This window comes from Pelobates fuscus, chromosome 3, assembly GCF_036172605.1.
Source record: "Pelobates fuscus isolate aPelFus1 chromosome 3, aPelFus1.pri, whole genome shotgun sequence".
NCBI classification, from domain to species: domain Eukaryota; kingdom Metazoa; phylum Chordata; class Amphibia; order Anura; family Pelobatidae; genus Pelobates; species Pelobates fuscus.
In genome coordinates this window covers 365,968,919-365,992,651 of record NC_086319.1, presented here as the reverse complement: position 1 = coordinate 365,992,651, position 23,733 = coordinate 365,968,919, and the positions used below count along the sequence as shown (strand labels likewise).

Below are 23,733 nucleotides of genomic sequence, written 5' to 3'. Positions count from 1 at the left end.
CACAGCTCCCTCGCCGCCGACAACATTACGCGCAGCCAGCCACCCGCCTCCACGACCTCCGAGCATGCAGTCCACCTCCACAACCCCCCAGCATGCCGCTCGCCTCCATATTCCCCCAGTTTGCTGCCCACTGGACCCCAGGTATTAAATCAAGAAATAATGTGTGAGTGTATGTCTGTCATAGTGTGATTGTGTGGGTCTTTCATAGTGTGAGTGTGTGGGTCTGTCATAGTGTGAGTGTATGGGTCTGTCATGGTATGTGTGTGTGTATATGTCTGTCATGGTGTGTGTATGTCTGTCTTGGTGTGTGTGTGTGTCTTGGTGTGTGTGTATGTGTGTCATGGTGTGTGTGTGTGTTTGTTTGTCTGTCTCTCTGTCTGTCATGGTGTGTGTGTGTATCTCATGGTGTGTGTGTGTATCTGTTTGTCATGATGTGTGTGTTTAGGTGACCAGACTCCTTCCGTTCGCAAGGGAATGGTGTTTTTACTCATCTTTTTTTCCCACGCCATGCTGGTCTCTCCTCGACTGGCCCTGCCTCTATGGCTGAGATTATCAAGCTTGATGATCTCAGCAAATCCAATGTTTTGCCGCTGCACCAATCAGCATTGGATCAATGCATCTCTATGGGGAATGTTGAGCGCCTCCATGCAGAGCGTGGAGACGCTAAATGTAGGTGCTGCATACTGTCCAACACTGACACAAGAAGCACCTTTTATGACCATCTGAGTGACGGTCACTAGAGGTGTCACTAGGAAGCAATGTAAACACTGCCTTTTCTCTGAAAAAGCAGTGTTTACATTGAAAAGTCTGCAGGGGCAGACTTAAGCTGTAGTGGTCCTGGTGACTAGGGTGTCCCTTTAAGAATTGTATTTTAAAATCTGGCTCCTAACTTTTTTAGCTGGCTCCTAGATTCAAAGCAAATTTGTCAAGCCTTGTTCTACAGTAACACAAATGTAATATTTTTTGCAGTGTTGTAGGTAAAACGGGATTTTAAAATATTTTTTATTTCAATTAGTTCTATTCTTTAAATTAATTTTTTTGTCTACTATTTGCTGAAAATAACTGGTTATGAGCACTTATTTCAAATGTTATACAGCCTCCGTGGTGCCAGGCACCATGAAATCGCGCCTCGAAGGCATGTCTAGCTGAAATGACTTTTTCAGAGAGTGCTGTCTGACTCGTGCCTCAGCAAATCTACATGTCGTACTACACCACTGTACATCTGAGATGTGCTTGAAGTGTGAGGGTTGCGACTTTTGCATGAGACACAAATGTTAGATGTAAACCCTTAGCAAATATGCTATGATTCAAAAATATACAAAAATCATTAACGTTTGACATGCAAGCCAGCAAATATGTCCAAAAAGGGCTTTCTACGGTGTGGCGAAACCAACTTCGCCACTGTGAACTGGAGAAGCCTGGTTGTTAGCCTCCTGCCCTGTGACTATGGCCCTGCAGGTTAAACCTTTTATGTTCCCTGCAGAAAGGCATATTCGTGCCTTTCAGCCGGGGTGTTCGGTAGATTCCAGCTACCGAACAAACTACCGTATGAGGGACCACCTAGGAGCTGGAGTGTGCCGTCAATTAACCGCCCAGAAGCTGCGGTTAACCGCAGCTTAATTGATGAACGCTGGGTGGCCTTTGTTCGTTTGCCGACCACGAGGCGGCGGCCATTTTAATCGTGCGAAAGACCAGCGGTGTTCGGCGAGGATTCTATGGAACTATAAACGGACACTTATTTGCACGAACACCGCTGAGCCGTCCGTCTCCTGGTTCCTATTCGTGGGGATGTGAATTGTAGTAACCCAGATAGCTATGCCATGGAGCCTATTTGTGTGATTAAAGACTTTGGCTCCATGGCGATTAAACTGTATTCGTGTAGTCTGGGTGCCATTCACCTAATAATGTGCACCCAGACCTGAGCTATCTGGGGATATGTAACATGTCTGTGTTGGGTGAAATAAAAGTGACTTTATATATTTTAAAACATAATACTGCATTTAGGTCCCCACATGTGTAATGGAGTTTGGTCCCTGGCCTGGGAGATAATTGGATTACTTCTCCAATTATCTCCAGGGCAGAAGGGAGGAAACCAGGATGCATTGTGGGAATGTTTACTGCTGTGTGTCTGTAATTGGTTTATGTCTGTCCTTTGTTACAGTCTTCCATTTGGTCCCCTAGGGGAGTGTCCACCAGGTGGGAGACCTGCATAAATACTGGGCAGGTAGCCCTGAGTAAATAAGTTCCTGCTTAACCCTGAAGCTGAAGTGTTGTCTCGTTCTTGGGGGGGAATTTGACTGTATGCCGACTGCCAGGAGTGTAAGCTGTTCGTATTGCTTTTCCTGTTCGGCTGCTTCCAGGGTTCGTGTGTCTGCTGTTCGAGAGTTGGTGAATCCGTGCAGTTTGGGAGTTCGGGAAATTGGTGCTTACAGTAGCTGCTGGTCTTTCTAAAGGGGATTATCGCCTAAACTGGGTTTTATCCCCTTTTGAGCAAAACGGTCCGTTACATACGGCATACATTTCTCGTAAAGATTTGTCAACAGAGAGAATGTACCTGTTCCACAGCACACAATACACCTATCGAACTACTTGACATAATATCCAAGATTGATATTTTGCCTTTTCTTTAAATATCTTGGTAAGATGAAAATTAAAAAAGAAGAAAAAATATCCTAACAATTTTATATTTTTTCCCCATCTACAGTAAGGTCCAATGGTGGTATGTTTCCAAGCATGTTCTCCAAAGATCCAGAAAAGTCTATCACTTACATGACACTTACATGATCACTATAGGAGAATGTGACGGTACAATCCGTTACTCCGTCAAGCATTCCCTTCTTCCCATAAAATAAAATTACCCAGTAATCCAAAGAGTAATAAATCGCTGGTATCGCCGAATAATCCACACATGAGCCAAGGCTTAATGCTGGAACAAGACTTTACTGGAAGTAACAACAACAAGTATTCAAGCTACAGTTTATTTTATGCCCTGCTCCCATGCAGGGGAGGGACACACACGTTATCTACAGTAGCCAATAAAACAGAGGTTACAGCCCACACAAAATCCTCCCCTCTGCCTGTGATTCAATTATCTTATACAATAGAAGATGCAATTATCACAGGCAGGAAAAATACAGTTTTTACAGCATATTCATAAATTCTAAAATATACATCACATACACATAAAACATTATATATTCACAATCAATCCATTCAGGGGAACGACATATCAAAAAATGGCATGAATCAGACCGGGGGTTCAGAAGTTAGTAAAGTATCTTTTGGGGCCTGGCTGGCAGCATGGCTATCTGGCCCAAACCGGTTTTACAGAGCCCTCTATCCTGGAGACAATGGGGGAAATAATCCAATTATATCCAGGGATAGAGGCAGACTCCATTGAGCACGTTACCAGTAAAACACAAAAGGATACAAAAATACATAACTCCTATCATACTGAATTGAACGGGCCAAATCTCCCAGGGTTCATAGTCACAGGGCAAGAGGCGGGGAAGCAGTCCTCTCCAGGCACAAGTGGCGAAGGGCACTTTGTCACAGTAATAAATCCATGAATAAAGTAGCAGGGAGGGAAAGTACCGAATGAATGGAGGGGGATTCTTCACAGAGAATAACTCCTTAACTAGGAAATGTTCTTGCAAAAACACAATCTCAAAAATGCACCGATCAACTGCAAAGATTAATCTTAATAGATGTGACCATCGCATGTCTATGGAGATCTGTGCCACAAAGTCACAGATCTCTGCTCGCTCTGTCAGAGCACAAACAATGTTGCCAAACCTACCACTTGTCTCAGGGAAGGTTAGCTAATGAGACAGACGAAGTGGTGTCAGACATACTTCTGTTTTGTTTTCCAAAAGCCAAGTGAAATTATGCAGAGAGGGCAGAATCATTTTCTGAGTAGAAAGAGAGGTAATTAAAAATAATTTTTTATTATTTTTGACATTTGTATAGCGCCAACTTTTCCGCAGTGCTTTACGGTATAAAATTATAAGTTCAATGGAGGAAGAACAGAAAGAAGCCCGATGGATGAAGTGTTCAAAAAATTTAAAAATGGAGTAGTGGGTAAAACAGCCAGAGGGTAAAAGACAAAAGTCAAAAATCTGGGAAAAAATATAAAAACTGTAGGGGGGAAAAAAATGCTTTTCTCAGAGCTACATTTAATCAAGCTCCGTCACTGAATTAAAACTGTGTAATATTAATAGCTGATGTTGGAAAACTTCTTTGACAATAATGCATGTGATTGTTTAAGAAACGCACCTACTGTTCACAGGCAAAATAGCTTTTTCTAATGAAGAACACGTTTGACAGTGTCAGGTGGTCTGACTCTCTCAGTATCGATTCCTTCCTAATTTCCTTCCTTCGAGTTAACGTCTCCTCTTCTTTTACGTCACCATCTTGGCCTATACTAATTCAGTCAGTCTTCCTGCAGATAACAGTAAATCTGGTGTGACTGACCATACGATATCAGTAAAGGGTGACATTATTATTATTATTAAAAGGGATAATCTGAAGATACCTCTGCTTCCCCCATCCCATTTCTTCCTATCTTCGGTTCTTTGGTCAAAGCAAGACATTGTTATTCTCCCTGAGTTCCGTTCTAATACCTATAACTATAACGCGCCGTGAAGCAAGATGGTCCAAATATGATGGCCATTGCCACTGGTGGTGACAGAGCCAAATTATCGTGCTTGGCAACCTAACAGCTCCTATGGTTTTGTTACTTGCAGAAAAACACAAAAACATAATGTCCCACCAACTGAACAATGCCTATATCTCCACATCTCACACTTTCAAGTATTCGACCATCAGGCAAACCTTCCGCAAAATACAAAATGCATGTTAGCTAAGGGGAATGGTGAATACCAAGGGGAATGGTGACCCTAGCACAGTGATATCTATTAACAACATGTCTATCCAGACTGCAGGCGTCTCTATTCATTCCTGGCAACAGCACCATTTAATCCAAATAATAGTATAATTTACAAATAAAGAATATGAGAGCCAACCTGCACAACACAATGGAACATTTGCAAAAAATATTGAATCCATGCATCCAAGATCATTCTGATACCTCCTCATCCCACACATAGCACTGAACTAATTTTCCTCTATGTATATTGCTCTTACCCTTATCTCTTCTACCCCTTCCTCTTGTTCTCCTTTTGCTTTGTATTTCTATTCCCCCCTTTTTAACTTATCACATTCTTAACATAAATCCCCAGTGTGTAAAGGCTCACTGTCTTAATGACTAAGTTCTGTTGGTTGGATGAGGCATTTCTCAGAAGCAGTCATGTTTAAAATTCTACCCTTTTCTATCAGAGCTGTGTAACTAAATCTCAAAATGTCCCTGGAAGAATGTTTAATTATTTGTTTTAGTTGGACTAAACGGTATTTGGATTTGGTAAGGTTTAATGCCTCAACAATACGCAGCCCAGTGTTTTGTAATTCACAATAGCCATTCTAGGAGCACAACAGTTAAATTCTTCAGCGATGTGTAATATGCAGTTCTTAATATGTTGACTGTTAGAATAGATTGTAACCTCTTGGGGTTAGCTTGTGTAGGCACAGTGGAAACGCGCACTCCCCAGGGGGCGAGAGAAGACTGGTATGCGCAGAGTTAAAGCTCTGTCATTATCCTTAATTAGCTGCATGTTTACTTGCAAACAAAACAGACCCTAGTGTTTACTTAACAATGCAGGCTGACACCACTAGGGCTGGTAAAGAAAAGTAACATCTGGTAGAGATAAGGATATAGAGGCTGGCATTACACGTGTTTGGAGAGAGTTCTAAATAATATAGAAGTCCAACTACAATAGCAAGATGGACATACAGATCCCAACATCACTATGACAGTGGAAGACCAAATAAAATTGACATCCTACAGGACGGGGCAGAGACATCTCTTAGACTGGTATGTTTACATTCAGATCCAGGACTGAGAGTTCCTTTCAAACGGTATATTGCCACTAGGAATGTGATATAAGCAATCACACCTCTAGAACAGCAAAAAAATAAATATAGAACATTTAGATTTCCATGACTAGAAGGAGACATTAATTCGTAAATACATGGAGCATTGTGAATATCACAAAAAGATAATAATGCCAGTAAGGTTACAAGCCAGGAAGGCAATTGGTAACTATAAGGTAGTGGTAGATATACAAAGCCCTGTACCTCTAAGACTAATAGACACTTATTTCCGCATTGTTAAGGGTACCAGTCTCTGTATGCCAACTCCACGGTCTACAATTCTGAAGCAGTATACAAAGACTGACACATCTAGGACTCAAACACGGGCAATGCTCGTCATCATGAGACATCGAAAGCAGTTACAAACAGCGTGGGATCTATGCGGAAGAAATATAAAAAGATACACAGTCTAACGTAAAGCATTTTTCATGTCTATATTACCTCATGCTCTCCCCAAATCCTCTCCTTCCAGTTATCTTACTTTCACATTTTCTTCTCTCTTAAAAAAAGCAAAACAACAAAAAACACATTTCTCCCCCACCAGCAATTCAATCTCTCCCTATTCCCCATTCCATCTGTTATCTCCACCAAATATCTTTTCTAGTTAACACTTGCTACTCTTGTTCCTTTCTGTTTAACTCTGAACTACCATTTCTCAGTTTGTTAAATTACACCCAATCCTACACACATACACATACACACACACACACACACACACACACACACACAGCAACAGAAACTCACCCGCAATGCTGCCCTAAAAAAAGTCTAGGCAGCATTATTACAGCAGGGCTGTAGGCTACATATTCTAACACAATCCACCCAATTAAAACAAGGCATATGCCTACCATCATATTAAAAAAAAAAATACAAAGGCATCTTGATACATCTAGAACCAGCAGAATGACGAGCATATTTTACAGGTTTAGAATTGTGTTACTTGGGACAAAGTTCTAAAAGTGGAGCAGTCACCATAGAAACCATTGGAATGTCTCTGCTGATTCCATTTCTTTCCATGGTGATTGCTGATTGCTCCCTTTGAAGACCTTTGCCCTAATTTACTCTTTGTGATACTTTAAATCTCCTATATCCTACATCGAGAGTTGAAAGGCATGGATCGTTCTATAACTGACAGACAAGGATACATTTCCAGTACTGACATGGCAAGACCAATGTTCGCGTGCCTATAGCTCTGGGAGATACACATTGATCAACAGCTAGATGGTATTTCTGTAGAACCAGTTGTCAGACAAATCAATATAGCCAAAGCCTACCACTTCTCGAAGACAGACACTCATACCGGCAACTTTTGTTGCTAAACTGTGATTGGAGACCAATTTACTATTTTTAGAGAAGACATAAATACTGTGAGATAAACTATTTCTTGTCAAATACGGGTAGACAGGGCTCTTAATTTTGGCATTTCTCTGGGAGGCAGGGAACCTGTAGAATGGCAAAACGACAGTACCTACATTGCCGTATTCAATACCGCAATAAAAACTCCCAAGAAGTTCTTTAAAGACCATGGTGTCAACTCAAAACCTCTTAGGTTACTATTATAAATAACACGTTAACAGTTTGGTTATACATGTGGAACATATCTATAAGCCTCTAATACTCATAAGCCCAAAGATTCCTAAACAACCTTCAAAATGCCCTTGGGAATACAAATAGATGTGACAGCTGTGCCCCAGTCCGACCCCTTACCAGCTATCCAAAGACAATAAGCCTCTCATCACCATCTCCCTACCTCACTTGGTAGATGGTTGGAGAGAAAATGTAATGATGTGAGAGAGATGGGAGGGAGATAAGCAGTGAGGTGAAGTGGAAGACGAAACAAGATAGTTTAATATAGCAGTACGCAAGATAACATGGGAGCAAAAAGAAAAATGGCAAGTGACTGAAATAAGAAAAGACAGAAATGAGACGGGAGAGTGAGATAAACTGAGAGAATGAGGGCAGAGGAAAAATAAAATTGGAAGAGAATAAAGAAAAATTGAAAATTTAATGTGACTTAAAAAAGTAATGTACTAAAAAGAAAGGAAATTAGAAATGAATAGGGAAGGGAAGGGTAGGGTAGGAAAAAATGATGAATAGAGTGAAAACCTGAAATAAGTTAAAATGAAAATATGAAATATAGTGCATAAAACAAACAAAAAGACAAAAAAATGGATAGGGAAATTAAAATGTATGGAGAAAAAAAAGAGTGCACAGGGCAAAAAATCGAAAGCAATTATTTCGAAAAAGGGAATAGAGGGCGCAAATGTGGAATGGGGAAGTAGAGCAGATGGACTAAAAGAGACAAAGAAAAAATATAAATGAGGAAAAAGAAAAAATAGAACAGAGAATAAAATTGAGAGACTACAGGTAGGAAAGACATATAAGAGTTGATTGAGTATCAAAAGTGATTGAGGAAAAACTGGTTAAAAAAGTAGATAGAGAAAAAAAAATGGCATTATGGACCAGGGAGAGAGTAAAATAAGAAGGGAGTGGAGTAGCAAGGGAATGAGAAAAGAGGTGAAAACAAGAGACAGCGAAAAAGGAGAAGATAATGATTGCACTTTGGGGGGAGGGTCAAGTAACAGTGTGGAGGGGAAAAGGGTGGAAAAATGACTAGGGATCAGATACATGAGTTATCATTAACTACTAAAAGGTGTAGTGGTGAGTGAGAGAGTGACAAAAAGGAAACCAGCTATTATAAACAAAAAGCTAAAGAAGGGACCAGGCAGCAGGCAGACCGAGATGGAGAGAGACTTGGTTTGTTTCAGGAAATGAAAATTTGAAAGCAGAGAAGGCGATCAATACTGACACAGTGGAACGTGCAATTGGCATTGAAGCTGTTACAGCCCCCTTTGTCATATGAGTTCCAGAGTAATCAGTCTTATAGTCCGGGCCAACAAATGGTTAATGGTAGATGGGGGAATTGTTACAGAGCCCAAATCTTCCTGCGAGAAGCAGGATTCCCAGTGGAAATGGGTTATTTATACCTATCCTCTCATACCTGCTTTCCCGTACCTCGCTGCATGCATATTCTCGATCCATCTTCCTTGCTACATTTGTATTTCCTCCCCTGCCTCCCTCCCCACTCTCCCCTTCTGCTTCTCTTCCCCATATCTTTCCATTTTCCTGCAGCACATACAGATGTGACTTCTAATTCTCTGTTGGGCATGTAACAAAAAAGAAAAAAAGGGGGGTGTGGGGGCGCCACGGTTGGATAAATCATAACCCTTTGAATTCCAGGAGAATCTACTGTGTGTTTAAGGGCTTCATAGTCGGGGCGAAAGGATTAACACCGCGTAGAAATGAATAAAAATAACTAGTGTTGAAGAATTGAAGCCGAATGCTGGAGTGGGCAGAGTGTTTTGAGTGAAATGTAGGAAATAAAGAAAGAACAAAATGTGATGTATGGAAAGAATTGAAATTGTGCTCACAGAATAAGGGGAGAAAGGAAGTGGTTTTAGGAGGGAGAGGAGGGATTTATATGGACAGAGGGAGGAAAGGAGCAGGAATTGAAAAAACAGTGGGAGGGAAATAGCAGACGGCAGAACTAGGTACAGTATATAGAGGGGTGAATGGGGAGGGGGGCACGGCTGATATACCATGATAGATCTGGTTGGAATATGGACAGAAGTGGGGAGAGGACAAGAGAATGGTGGGGTGAGCACTACGGAATAAAAGAACAAATTTAATGCACTAAACAAGGTCAGCACACATCCAGAAAGAAAATAGAGGGGGGAGGGGGGGCAGGGGGTATAGATATAAAGGTGGGTAAGAGACAGAGGGAAAAGGGGGGAGACGAGGATCTGTATTCACCATCCTAACAAATACAGAGAAGAAAAAGGATAGAGAGAGATGTTAGAAAGGGTAATGGAGCAAACAATAAGACAACAAGAATATATAAACTAATCAAGTAATGAGCCAAGTAGACAAGAAGAATAAGAGGCATGGGTTGGCGTGCAGACATAGGAAAGAGAATGAGGCACATAGACATATGTGAGATGGAAATATAATCGGAGGGGGGAAACAGTGCAAAAAAAATTAAGTAGGAACAATAAAGGAAACAGAGTGTACACAGTGCGTGCCATGGCAAAGAGAGTTAGACAATAGTGGTTCGCATTAAGCATCTAAGCCACTATCTGCCCCAATCTGTATTCACACTGACTCTAGGGGTAGGAATTAGCTCTGATTCCTCATTACATCCCTAGGGCTTGGAGATAAGCTCCTAAGCTGTGTGCCTGCAATAAGAATTAGACACTACATTAGCTGAGACGCCACTCAGGACAAGGGAGGGAATGAGAGGTTTTTTTTATTTGTATTTTTTTTTAATGGGGCTGCATCCCCCAACTCCACCCCGGCATTATGTAGGGCAATTGCTGCATAAATAACTGTACCTGGTAGTGATGTTATTTCTGTGGAAACAAGGTTTGACTGTGAGGAGGGGTAGTCAGACAGTATCTGAATAACAAATACAATTAAGCTGCACATAAAATAATAATGAGATTGTATTATGACTAATGGAAGTAAAAAAAAATAAAGGGATCAGTCAATATTGGGTCAATATATGTTGTTACAGGGGGGTTGTGATGTGCTATGGTCTGGTTTGGACATCCCTGTTTTATTAAACATAGAACGAAATTAAATTACTTCCTAAACAAATGCTGGGCCGAAATTTGTAGTTGCTAGGAAACCATTCCATCACCTCTGTTTAGGGAGGGAGCCTGGGATGGATTTGGGAACTGGTATCTTCTGCCAGTACACCTCAAACACAGTGCTACAGCATATGTATATATACAGTAAACTTGTGCACGGTGAGAAATTTTGCTTCTGACAAAGTATTTTTCCAGAACATAGAATATTTTTCGGGACAGCTGCATTCTGTTTGGATGTCAGATTGACTCACGAGAACCGAATCAGAAGAATGAATAAGTATAGATTTTTGTTTATTGCTGCACCTGTTTTTTTCCAGAATTGCTCACTTTTCACTTGATCTGTGAATAAAATTAATATTTAGTGACTGTCCCCAAGAAATCAGTCATTGTTTTTTTCCCATCAATCCTCTCTTTTTATTGAAGCCAGGGTCGGAATTCAGAACATTGACACACATTCCCCCAAACATTGCACAATCCGGATAGTTCATAATTCGTGCATATTTCAGCTTTGAATTTCGGAATTCGGTCGAATGCCTAATCAGCCCAAACGTGTCCCAAATCCAGTTCTGTTCTAAACGAATCTCGAAGTAAAAAATACAGTATAGCTTCAGCAATTAATCAGTGGTGTTTTTTGCATAAACAGAGGCACCAAACCATATACGGACAACAGGACAATTCCTATTCAGGTAAAGTCACCTTCAGCATTCACACTCTGCTGAATTATTAATCCATGAAATGTATAATGTGTAAGGTTAAATTATACTTATTCACTTCGTCCACAAATTCTAAATGTGAGATGTACATTCATTCAATTTATATTTCTATAGCTATTAAACTGGCTAAAAATGCAGAGGTAATATTACTCATCTGACATTAGGCTTATAAATCTTGTCATGCATTTAAATTATACACGTTGGATTCACAGTAGATGTATACACAATAACTAGTAATTCATTCATAATCTGCATTTTATTTCCCGGTCTGCTGGTATTAATGAGAGCTACACTTCAGAGAGTTACGCTCCAGAACAGCAACTCCCATTAATCTCAGGCAGTACTAGGGCATGTATGTCTCAGTCGTGTCCTTAATCCCTTAAGGACACATGACGTGTGACATGTCATGATTCCCTTTTATTTCAGAAGTTTGGTCCTTAAGGGGTTAAAGTAAGTTTCTCCCCTTAACCCTAACACTACTGTGACACACTACTCTACAGCACACATTATCCACTACATGACACAACCCTACACTATAACTAAAAATTAACCCTTATACTAACACTAACTGTAACATAAAAATCATTTAATATAAAAGATGCATAACGGCAAGTACTAGGGGAAAATAACGCCATTTTAGGGTACAAACCAGCTGATCTTCAGACTTGAATGTACATGTATTACAACGTAAACTTTCCTTTATATTAGTAACAAAAATAAATACTGTGCCTTTTCTGGCACAAACCAAATCACTGGCTCTCCTACAGAAGGGTAGTGAAGGGTTAAGTCTACGTTGTACTGAGCCCCATGATTTTTGATGGTACATATGGGCATCATTGACAATGGGCAACACCGATGTTCAGCGCCTCTACTCTCTTCATGGAGACGCTGAACTTTACCCATAGAGATGCATTGATTCTATGAGGAGATACTGCTTAGCCAGTGTGCGTCTTTTGGCCATCTTGGCTGAGATCATCAGAATTGACAATCTCAACCAATCCAATGCTTTCCCAGGAATGCAATGGATTGGCTGAGATTGTCAATTCTGATGATCTTAGGCAAGGAGATGGGACAGGGGCGGAGAAAGCACCGGCGGACCTGCGGAGTGCTGCAGTCAGGGTACCTTTAAGTGTTAATAATCCTGTACTTCCACACCTTACGAAAAAATATGCCTTTACAGTCATACACACTGACACTACATAAATACACTCTTGTATACATACACACAGCACATATATATAACCTTGCATTCACACCTGACCTGAGATAAGTAGTTTTTCTATCAACCATGTTCGGCGCAACAGCTTTGAGTTTCGATGACTAAATTCACACATGTCCTGACCCTGACTGTAGAAATAATAGGCGTACATTTATTTATAAACAAAGTCATCTGATATGACATTTATGTTCACAAATCAAATGTGCAGTCAGTAGATGAATGGGTATTAGTGTGGATGGTTGAGATGTTAACTCTTTTATTATGCAACAATACATAATAAAATAAAAAAAAAAACATTCTGAGCAGACTGATATGAGTATTACTGCCTTGAAAAAAAACCCTAGGTTCACCATTACCCAGTCACCCATCGACTGCATACATGTTTCAAGTGGCCGTTCATGTCTGCAAATTTCCTACTGCATGGTGGGTGATGTCATACAGATATTATGGCTGCTGTACATAACTCAAACCAAACAAGGGAGGCCCTATTTTTTTTGCAATTTAATTTTAGTACATTCCAATAAGAGTAGTATACACCAAAATACGATGTCACTGGAAACATATATGAAAAAGTAGTGTTTACAGATGAGCGATGCCTTGTTTAGGAAAAAGTTGTATAAAATTTCTCAGAAACAAAACCAAAAGTAATTTATTGATGCTATTATTGCTGTTAATCATGCCTCTGAGTGAGACTTTAAGGATTTACGTTAAGGTATAAGGCTAGTTGAGCGAAGATTAAATTAGGCACTTGCTGAGAGCTGGATTGTAAAGCTAACAAGAGTAAATACCGTATTTATCGGCGTATAACACGCACTTTTTCTCCCTGAAAATAGGGGGAAAATTATGTGTGCGTGTTATACGCCGATATACCATATTTACTTACCTGTCTTGAAGCGTGAGCCGGTGTTCAGCGCGCACCGCGGTACTGGAACTTCAATTTCAGGTTTCGGTTTCCGGCGGGACTGAAAGGAAGTGTGCACACTTCCTTTCAGTCCCGCCGGAAACTGGAACCTGAAATTGAAGTTCCAGTACCGCGGTGCGCGCTGTGAAGCCGGCCCACGCTTCAAGACAGGTAAGTAATTATGGGACAAGGGGAGGGAAAGTGCACTAGGGGACACTATGGGAGGGGGGGGGAACTCTATGGGAGGGGGGCACTATGGGAGGGGGGGGCACTATGGGAGGGGGGAACACTATGGGAGGGGGGAGAATACTATGGGAGGGGGTAACACTATGGGAGGGGGTGGAGAATACTATGGAAAGGGGGGGACACTATGGGATGGGGGGGGGAACACTATGGGAGGGGGTGGAGAATACTATGGGAGGGGGGAGAATACTATGGAAATAGGGGGGGAACACTATGGGATGAGGGGGGGAACACTATGGGAAGGGGTGGAGAATACTATGGGAGGGGGTGGAGAATACTATGGAAAGGGGGGGACACTATGGGATGAGGGGGGGGGAATACTATGGGGGGGAGAAATTTCCTGGAATTTCCTTCTTAAAATGAGGTGCGTGTTATACGCCGGTGCATGTTATACGCCGATAAATACGGTAATCACTGGATAATATGAGTGCTGTACAGCAGGTATACTATATGAGCATACTGCTGACAACATCAAAGAAGTAAATGAAATAGAAAGAGCATTGTTGTATAAGGAGTCTGTAGCCTACTCGACCAATGTCTGTGAAGGGAAAACTGGTACTACCAGAGTAACTAAGACCAGCCAGCCATATAGTTTCACTCCACCAGAACCAAGAGTAAGTGCAATCTGGCACAATACTCTCAGGAATCCAGCAACAACTGGTGTCCGGTTCTAGTCCTCGGAGTGTTCCCATCTCATTCACCCTGCGATATAGAATTGGAGCCTCCCGTTGGTGTGAGTTGTGCATGGAGGGGCTTGGCCCCATTCGGATCGCAGCTTAGGTGAGTGGAAGCAAAACACGATCTTCGGCGTTGATCCACCGGCAGCAACCTCTGCGTGAATCTCATCTTCCGTTACACTGGAAATGCTTTACATCGTCTATCAGAAGATCGTGGGAGGCCTTGGAATGGGGTTTAAGTATCTCTGCACCTCTGCGGCTGTTGAGGTTTTCCTAGAATTGTGATCACAGTTTGTCAAAAGCCCACAGAAGAGGATCGACTTGAGGTGCTGGTTGTGTGAAAGCATGTGGAACAGCAGGTCTCAATTTAACAGACATCTTGTAATCTTCCAATCCGTGTTTAGCTGCCACAAGTCACCTAGAGTAGGCTTCGATACTGCACCAGTGGGGAACCGGATATACACCGTTGGTTTAAAAGGGGGCCCCTTGACTAGAAGAGAATCCAGGCAGAGGATCGGCCACCTCCCCTGCCTCAGATACATCTGCAGGCTGCAAAGCAGACTAGTACAGGCAGTGCCCATGGGAATGGGCTTATTTAGACGTTGATTACATGAACCTGAACAGAAACCCTAACCTGTAAAATTGTATGATATAAAATATATATGATAGTAAAATATGTATTATGGGAAAATAATGCCATCTCCGGATATATAAATAAACCAAATAAGGTATAGTCTTTACGTTTATTATGATAACTCCAGAACTTCTCAAAGGCATAATTTCTCCATAATGTATCCACCAATTTTGTGTTTAAATTGTTTTAGATCCACCAGTTTCTTCCACCGTCATTTATTTATCCACCATGGCCTGCTTCTCCCTGTCATTAACCCATCATCAGCAGCTTCTCTCAATCCATGTCCCCAGGAACAAATCACGTAGATGATAAGTTCACATTCAGGTAGGTATTGATGTAACCTATATAACCTATACACTATTCTGGGGATATCACCACAAAGTCTGCAGATGAATCAATGGTTACCTGAATATCGATCCCAGCAGATATTCTCCATTTCCAGTATGGTGTCTTGGTCAAAATGAAACGACTGTAAATACAATCAGCCCTCTCCTGCCCCTAAATTACACAGTTGGAATCTCACAATTCCAAGTAATAGGAGTACACATGGGCTTGTAGTACTCATAGATACAGTATTTACAGCTATGCTGATAGTACAGGAAAGTCAATAGCCATAAAATAGAGACATTCTCTTCATCGATACATCTGCTAGCTATTTATTTGGTATAACAACGTGTATGTTCTATAACGTGACACTAGGTCATGTTTGCCACGACAAGTGCACTTTAATTTCACCACCAACACCTGCTGTTCTCATTTCATGCTCAGCCCTCCTGGTGTTTTTTCCAATTCCTTTCTCGACCAGCGCCAGATTTTCCCAATTAGTCTCCTTACCACACCTTGCTTCTGTCTGTACAATCATCCCCCATCCCCACATTTCCCAGTTCATTTTCCGCAACCCACTACTTTTTTCAAATAATTAACACACCCTTTACCTTCTCAAAATCAATTTGTCTGTAATTCTGTCATCTCTGGTTTCGATTCATTCACACGTCCTCCTACGATTCTATCAGTTCATTCACCCACATTGCCTGCTTCTCTAATTTTTTTCATTGCCCCCAACAGCATCTGTCCATTTTTATTCATGACAATCTCCAGTTTCTCACAGTTAATTTCCCACTAATCCCATGAGTTTATCTAATAATTTTCCAACCATTTTCTTTTTTTTCCCACATGTACACCCTGTTCCAAATTATTATGCAAATTCTATTTAAGTGTCACAAAGATTTAAATATTTTGTTTTTCAGTTTAACTCATGGATGGCACTGTGCCTCAGGGCTCTTTTGATCACTGAAAACAATCTCGGACACCTGTGATAATTAGAATGCCAGGTGAGCCCAATTTAAGGAAAAACTACTAAAGGAGAGTATTACACATTATTAACCAGAGCACCATTTTATTGCAATATGGGGAAGAAAAGGGATCTCTCTGCTGCCGAAAAGAGTAAAATAGTTCAATGCCTTGGACCAGGTATGAAAACATTAGATATTTCACGAAAACGTAAGCATGATCATCGCACTGTTAAGAGATTTGTGGCTGATTCAGAGCACAGACGGGTTTGTGCAGATAAAGGTACATTGAGGAAGATTTCTGCCAGATCCATGCATTGGATCAAGAGAGCAGCTGCTAAAATACCATTACATAGCAGCAAACAGATATTGGAAGCTGCCTCTGGAGTCCCACATACATCAAGGTGTAGAGTCCTCCAGAGTCTTGCAACTGTGCATAAACCTTCTATTCGGCCACCACTTACCAATGCTCACAAGCAGAAACGGCTGCATTGGGCAGAAAAATACATGAAGACTAATTTTCAAACAGTCCTGTTCACTGATGAGTGCCGTGCAACCCTGGATGGTCCAGATTAATGGAGTAGTGGATGGTTGGTGGAAGGCCATCCTGTTCCAACAAGGCTGCGACGTCAGCAAGGCGGTGGTGGAGTCATGTTTTGGGCCGGAATCATGGGAAGAGAGCTGGTCGGCCCGTTTAGGGTCCCCAAAGGTGTACAGATGACCTCTGCAAAGTATGTGGCGTTTCTGACTGACCACTTTCTTCCCTGGTACAGAAGGAAGAACTATGCTTTCCATAATAAAATCATCTTCATGCATGACAATGCACCATCTCATGCTGCAAAGAATACCTCTGCATTAATGGCTGCTATGGGGACAAAATGAGAGAAAGTCATGGTGTGGCCTCCATCCTCCCCTGACCTCAATCCTATTGAGAACCTTTGGAGCATCCTCAAGCAAAAGATCTATAAGGGTGGGAGGCAGTTTACATCCAAACAGCAGCTCTGGGAGGCTATTCTGACATCTTGCAAACAAATTCAAGCAGAAACTGTCCAAAAACTCACAAGTTCAATGGATGCAAGACTTGTCAAGCTGCTATCAAATAAGAGGTCCTATGTTAAAATGTGACGTGACCTGTTAAAATGTTTAAAAAGTTAAAATGTTGTTATAAGTTTGATTGAAATAGCTTTTGATTTCAGTAAATACAACAAATGACAATTTTTAGTTCCTTACAACCTATAAAGTGTTTTGAAACTTACTGTGCGTAATAATTTGGAACAGTGCATTGTAAGTTTTTTATGTTTAAAAAAAATACTGTTGGGGGGCGGAGCCTGACAGCGCACGAGAGCAGTCGCCATTCTCCCGAGCTCCGACAAAAGAGAGCAATAACTTGCAAAAATCAAATACACCGAACCCCAACTAACCACGAAAGTACCAGAAAACAACAGCGTACGTCCTGCTGAACCCGTCGATGCCGTTGTTCCAACCCGCGGCAAGAAAAACGCACAGCCGCGGCTCCAAGGCCTACCGCGCGGGAAACTTCCAACTCAAGGCAGACTGGGCTTCCCGCATTTGGAGTGACCTTGGCCTAACAGACCCGAACACACACATAACGGAGGAGATGGGTCGGAAGTCCCAGAAACAACCTACAAACACTCCCCAGACTCACCGTGACATTGGCCAGATGCTGCGAACGCCAGGGCCAAACACAGCCCAGAATCAACAGGTAGATGGAAGGGAATCTTACCACGAACAAACCCAAGCAGAAACCAGGAAAACTACCCCATCCAGGGCAGAAGACACAGCCCCAGCAACAAAGGGGGGCATACAGGACATGCTAACTAACCTTCAAAGAAACCTCCAACAAATGTGGGAAGCTGACCTGGCAGTACTGAAAACAGAGGTACAAACACTAAATGCTCGCACCGAAACGAATGAGACAGATATACTTACCCTCAGACAGGGCCTAAAAGCACTAAACGACCAGATGCATCAGATACAAGCCCACCAAGCCAACCTCACTAACCAAGTCAGCATAATAGACGACAGGGGCAGAAGGAAAAACATCAAGCTCAGAGGAGTCTCAGAGATAGTACCCTTAGAGGAACTTCCACACTTCATTAGAAGGCTGGTGTCTTCCCTCATCCCAACGCGACAGGCTAAACACTTTACCTTCGATGGGGTATACAGGATAACTAAATCCCCACAAGCCCCCACCGCAGCACCACGGGACATCATCCTCCGTTGCCACTCGCTAACGGACAAAATGGGCCTACTAGCCGCCCTTAAAGGGAAAACCCCGTACAAATTTGAAACCAACACCATATCAGTCTTTCAGGACTTGAGCAGATCTACACTGTTATGGAGAAAGGGAATGCAGCCCATCACGAAACTCATCCAAACAGCAGGACTAACATACAGATGGTCAACACCCAGAACGCTGCTGGTCACGAAAGACGGGAATACATACAAGGCGTCAGACCCTGCAGACAGCACTGCCTTAATGACAGCACTGGGCCTCACTCCACAGGGACTACCCGCTCCAGAAACACCCAGCACTCGCCCACACAGCATAGAAGACACCCCTAATCTCACGGACAGAGAAGAAGAAGAAGAAGGCCAAGCAACCTGAACTCACAAAACGCGCATGTTGTTTACGTTAATGTTTTACCTATGTTTTAAGGTTCGATTATACATAACCACACACACACACTCTTTATGTCGGGCTCACACCACGAAGCGGCAGCTCCGCGATATGACTACACAACTCCCCCCCCCCCTCGTAGTGCCCCAGGGTCAAGGGACACAGCCAACCATGCGCTACACCCCACACCGGGAACCAGACAAACAGGGGACACATAACCAACGCACGTAGCCACAATAGGCGAACCCCAAGAACTAAATAGACACCCACGCTCCGCACCACAACCCATCCCCATATAGAAGATGGCCTTTTAGCTAGGCAGAAAAACATCCTAAATCAACCCTACACATAGGGGGACGTGGAAGACTCTACCGTCACAAAACGATAAGGGTATGCTAGACCACTACGATAGAAGCGGGGGAATATAATTAGCTAAGTATATATTGTTAGGCGCCATGCCCAGGGACACTCACAGGCATTACATAGTTATATAGTTACATAGCTGAAAAGAGACTTGCGTCCATCAAGTTCAGCCTTCCTCACATATGTTTTAAGGCAGTTATGATACCACTCCTTTCCATTACCACTGCTCTAATTAGCCGTTAATATACAGGTAGGGATATAAATGGGGCACGGTACCGAGTGAAGCCTCCATAAAGATGGCGTATTCTCATGTATAACCCTATGCTCTGACATGTAGCAAGGACAGGCTACAGCACTGCAGTATTCTAGAGCAAGCAATGTATAGCTTCAAAGTAACATGCATTCTGCCTCCAGACGCTGTGAAATAGGTGAAAATGAGCAATTGTGAGAGCATCTAATTTAGGTCCCTAGCCAGCACCCCAAAAAATCGTAATCTACCACTGTATTTACAAACAGAACAAATGTACGCCCTACAACAATTAACATCACACCCAAGTTTACATTGCATTATGCTCCGACATGTACATACAGAACAGGTACCGTATCAGCAATGCTATACTGCATCCTTCACACCATCCTATGGTATGTACACAAAGCACAGACACAGACAGAACAATCCATCATCTCGCATCCCCCTATACCATGACACGCACATTCATCAAAAACGTTGCACGCATAGACCGGCAGTTTTACATCCACACCTCACACATCTATGTCTACCTATTTTTTCACTTATGCTTCTAACCTCATATAAAAACATGTACATAAATATATTGGGTTAGTAACATGTTTTAGTGTTATTCTGACACCTTTAAGGAAATGTGCGGTGTCATTTTTACATTCTCGGAGCATTGTACAGATGCTTGCCATAAACACTTATGAGCCAAGGATGGCAAATACTTAAACACTCCACGTAAGTGTCTGTTTCAATGCTAGTTAATTTCTCTAGTATGAATATCTTATTTATTCTCTTAATTACTTTATACCAGCATAGCGCTTCCAAAGAAAGGTCATTATTTTAATTATAGAACCCTGACAGTCTGCATCCATGTAACACGTGCGATACTGCATCGTAACACGTACACACATGTACACACTGGAAAATGCAGCATTTAATCTTAAAAACCCACAGCCAAAGTTACTCATCTCTAGGCACTTATATCCACAGCATTTTATACCGTACTGTAACTGTACCATTAAATGTCTCCATCACAAGTACCACTGAGGCAATGGCTATGTAATCAAAAGCCATTCTCAAACAGAATGTTTCTCCATTACATGTATACGCCAGAAAATTACCATACACAGCAACGCTATATAATCATCCAGCTCACATATTTTATTGCAGTTTTAGAACTGCAATGGCTGTTGCAATGTAATAGTTGAAATAACAAGTGTTCAATTGAACCATTGCATGTAAGGCTAGAGCAATGCTACCTTCTAATATGTCTAAACCATAATACCCAAGAATGCATATCAAATATATCACACAGTCACATGGAATCCAGCCCCTATGTATTGCTGAGGCATCACAAATTACAAATAGCACAATAGGAATGCAGTTAACCTTCTATGATATACATATTAACAGACTATTTATAAAGTAAAAGCTTTATATAACATACCACTAATATTTCAAATTTCTAAAGAGGACAATTTATGGGACGTGGTCAGCAATTATTTGGAGGCATTTTAGGAGATGTGACCTCGTGATAACAGTTACATTTAAAGAACACTACAGGCATCTACACAATTTAAGTGCATATTATAGGTTTTATCCAAATGTACTTATGTTGGGTTGGTGTTCGGAGTGTGCCTGGAGTTTCCTTTTGAAACAAGACAATCATACCTTACTTACTGAGAAATATAAAATAATAAATAATGGAGTTTGCTGAGACAAAATGGCACCAAAACAACCAAGTCAGGGCCCTCTCTTCCTGGCCAATGATGAAATACTTTGTAGAGAAAAAATAAGTTGAGCATCCAGGGATGACATCAGGAGGATTCAGCCAGTACAGCCCAGGTCAAGTTCATCCTCCGGCAGCATCCACTCGTCAGAGCCACAACTGTCAGAGCGTTGCCACTAGTCGCATGGCGAGTTACATGTGGCACACAATGCACACTGAGCTTGCAAGAGAAGGAGAGGACTGGCTGCTGGAGGTGCAAGATGAGATTCTTCTCTTCACTATACAAGCATGGTGTGCCACTGGATGACCAGGGAATCCAATGTCCAGCTTCCCTTGCAACATGTAAGAGGCATGGAGGAGGGATAAACATAATGATCATTTTTTTAGAAAACTGCTCAACCCCCCACATCTCTTATCCAACACCACAAACACATACAATACATCCACTACACAAACATACACTCCATCCACTACACTATATGCTATACCACTGCATCTACAACCCAAACGCACACACTTCATCCACTGTACACACACTGCATCCACTTTCCTCAAACAGTCTCTCTGAATCCACCAGACACAACATTTCTGATGGTAGCCCTGTGTGCCTCAACAATCTAAATGCAAATATGAAAAACAAAAAGCAGTAGTTTATTATATATGAATAAGCTAAGAAATGAAACCAATACATTTATATTTTCTGGTGCTAAAAAATTTGCACAACTCCCTTTTCTACCTTACTTATTGTAGTTTAACCCCTTAGTGACCAGACCGTTTTTAAATTTTCTTACTGTTAAGGACCAGGGCTGTTTTTACATTTCTGCGGTGTTTGTGTTTAGCTGTAATTTTCCTCTTACTCATTTACTGTACCCACGCACATTATATACAGTTTTTCTCGCCTGTAATGGTCTTTCTAAAGATACCATTATTTTCATCATATCATATAACTTACTATAAAAAATATATCAAATATGATGAAAAAACTAAAAAATAAACACTTTCTCAAACATTGACCCACAAAACATCTACAACCGCCAAAAAGCTCCCAGGCTAAATAGTTTCTAAATTTTGTCCAGAGTTTAGAAATACCCATTTTCTTAGCTCTTTTTTTTTTTTTTTTGCAAGTTGTAGGGCTATAAGTACAAGTAGGACATTTCTGTTTCAAAATATATATTTTTTAAATGTATCAATAGTGACATTGTAACACTGTTATGTGTCATGAATCTCTGAATCACACCTCACATGTACATATATTTTTTTTAAAGTAGACAGGGTATTCAATATGTCCACTCTTTTTTAGAAAAAATGTGTAAGCTGTTTAACGTTTGATGGTGCTAGAGGACTTCAAAGCCGTAACCACTACAAGGAGCTCTCTGTGAAGCTCTGATACACACTCATACACACCAAAATATTTGAAGCTCTTAAAAATGAGGGTCAATAGAATAAAAAAAGGGGACAAAGGAATTTGGGTTGAAATTGTGACTATGTTTAGTAGATTTCCCTAAAAGCAAAGTGAAAACAAGGCTTCCATAGTGCAATATAGATTATTAAAAAAAAAAAAAACATGTAAAAACAGAACATTAGACAACCTCAATGTGGGATACTCACAAAAGGAGGTGCCTAAAGATCAGGCTTTTGTGCCCAGAAAAAAATAAAAAGAGCTAATGTATTATCGCTTTTATCCTTTTTAGATTATGTTTAGGTGTCAGTGTCTCACTCTGTGCTTTATGCTGCTCCGAGCTGCGCTCCAACCCGGTACAACACTCCGAACTAGAAGGACCCGGGCAATACACAAGTAACTAAAAATTGGTGACTGCTCAGCTCCTTACGCGTATCATGAGTGTGCACTCACTTCCTCAAAGAGTATGAATGATCACCTAAACAGTATACATATATATATATATATACATATATAAACTTAATTGGTGCATTCATTTAAAAATATCATCTAATAAAACCTCCAATTTGTAACAAGCTGGCATGCTTGAAACTAATTTGCTACCCAGTATATACACATTTACTAAGCATTTATAAGCTAATTAAGTTGTTGGCTGAATGTTATACTTAAGCAATAATTGCAACAATTGTATCAAATGTGATACTTAGCACATATGTTGGAAAAATAAGATAACAAGTGAATCTCTTGCAATGCAGACTAACTCATTAAAATGAATTTATATTGCTGGGAATATACATTTAATAGAAAAAAAAATCCTTAAAAAATCCTAATTGTATGATGTTTTAAAATAGTGCTGTTATAAAACTATTTTAAAAGTATATCTCACATTTTTATAGATGTATATAAACATAACCAACACTAATTTTAACAGATAAATACAATTTAATTATTGAAACATAACTTATATTATTTATGATCTTGAATCAATCTGTTAACTTCATTTTTTAATACTTAAAATTATTTTGTTTTTTTAAATGTTGGGGGCGGAGC

General features: G+C 41.0%; 1 protein-coding gene across 6 annotated transcripts in view; it reads right to left on the bottom strand.

Moving 5' to 3' along the window:
• LINGO1 (leucine rich repeat and Ig domain containing 1) overlaps window positions 1–23,733 on the bottom strand; it is a 451,779-nt gene that overhangs the window by 392,962 nt on the left and 35,084 nt on the right. Inside the window, exon 1 of one of the 6 annotated variants that reach the window (XM_063449333.1) lies at window positions 9,004–9,022. The exons of 2 other annotated variants lie outside the window; for them this stretch is intronic. The gene's annotated coding sequence lies outside the window, so the exon portion shown is untranslated. Of the gene's footprint in view, window positions 1–6,429; window positions 6,449–7,695; window positions 7,826–8,989; window positions 9,023–23,733 lie in introns of those variants that run through there. 3 more of the 6 variants (XM_063449334.1, XM_063449332.1, XM_063449335.1) reach the window with 3 other exon arrangements.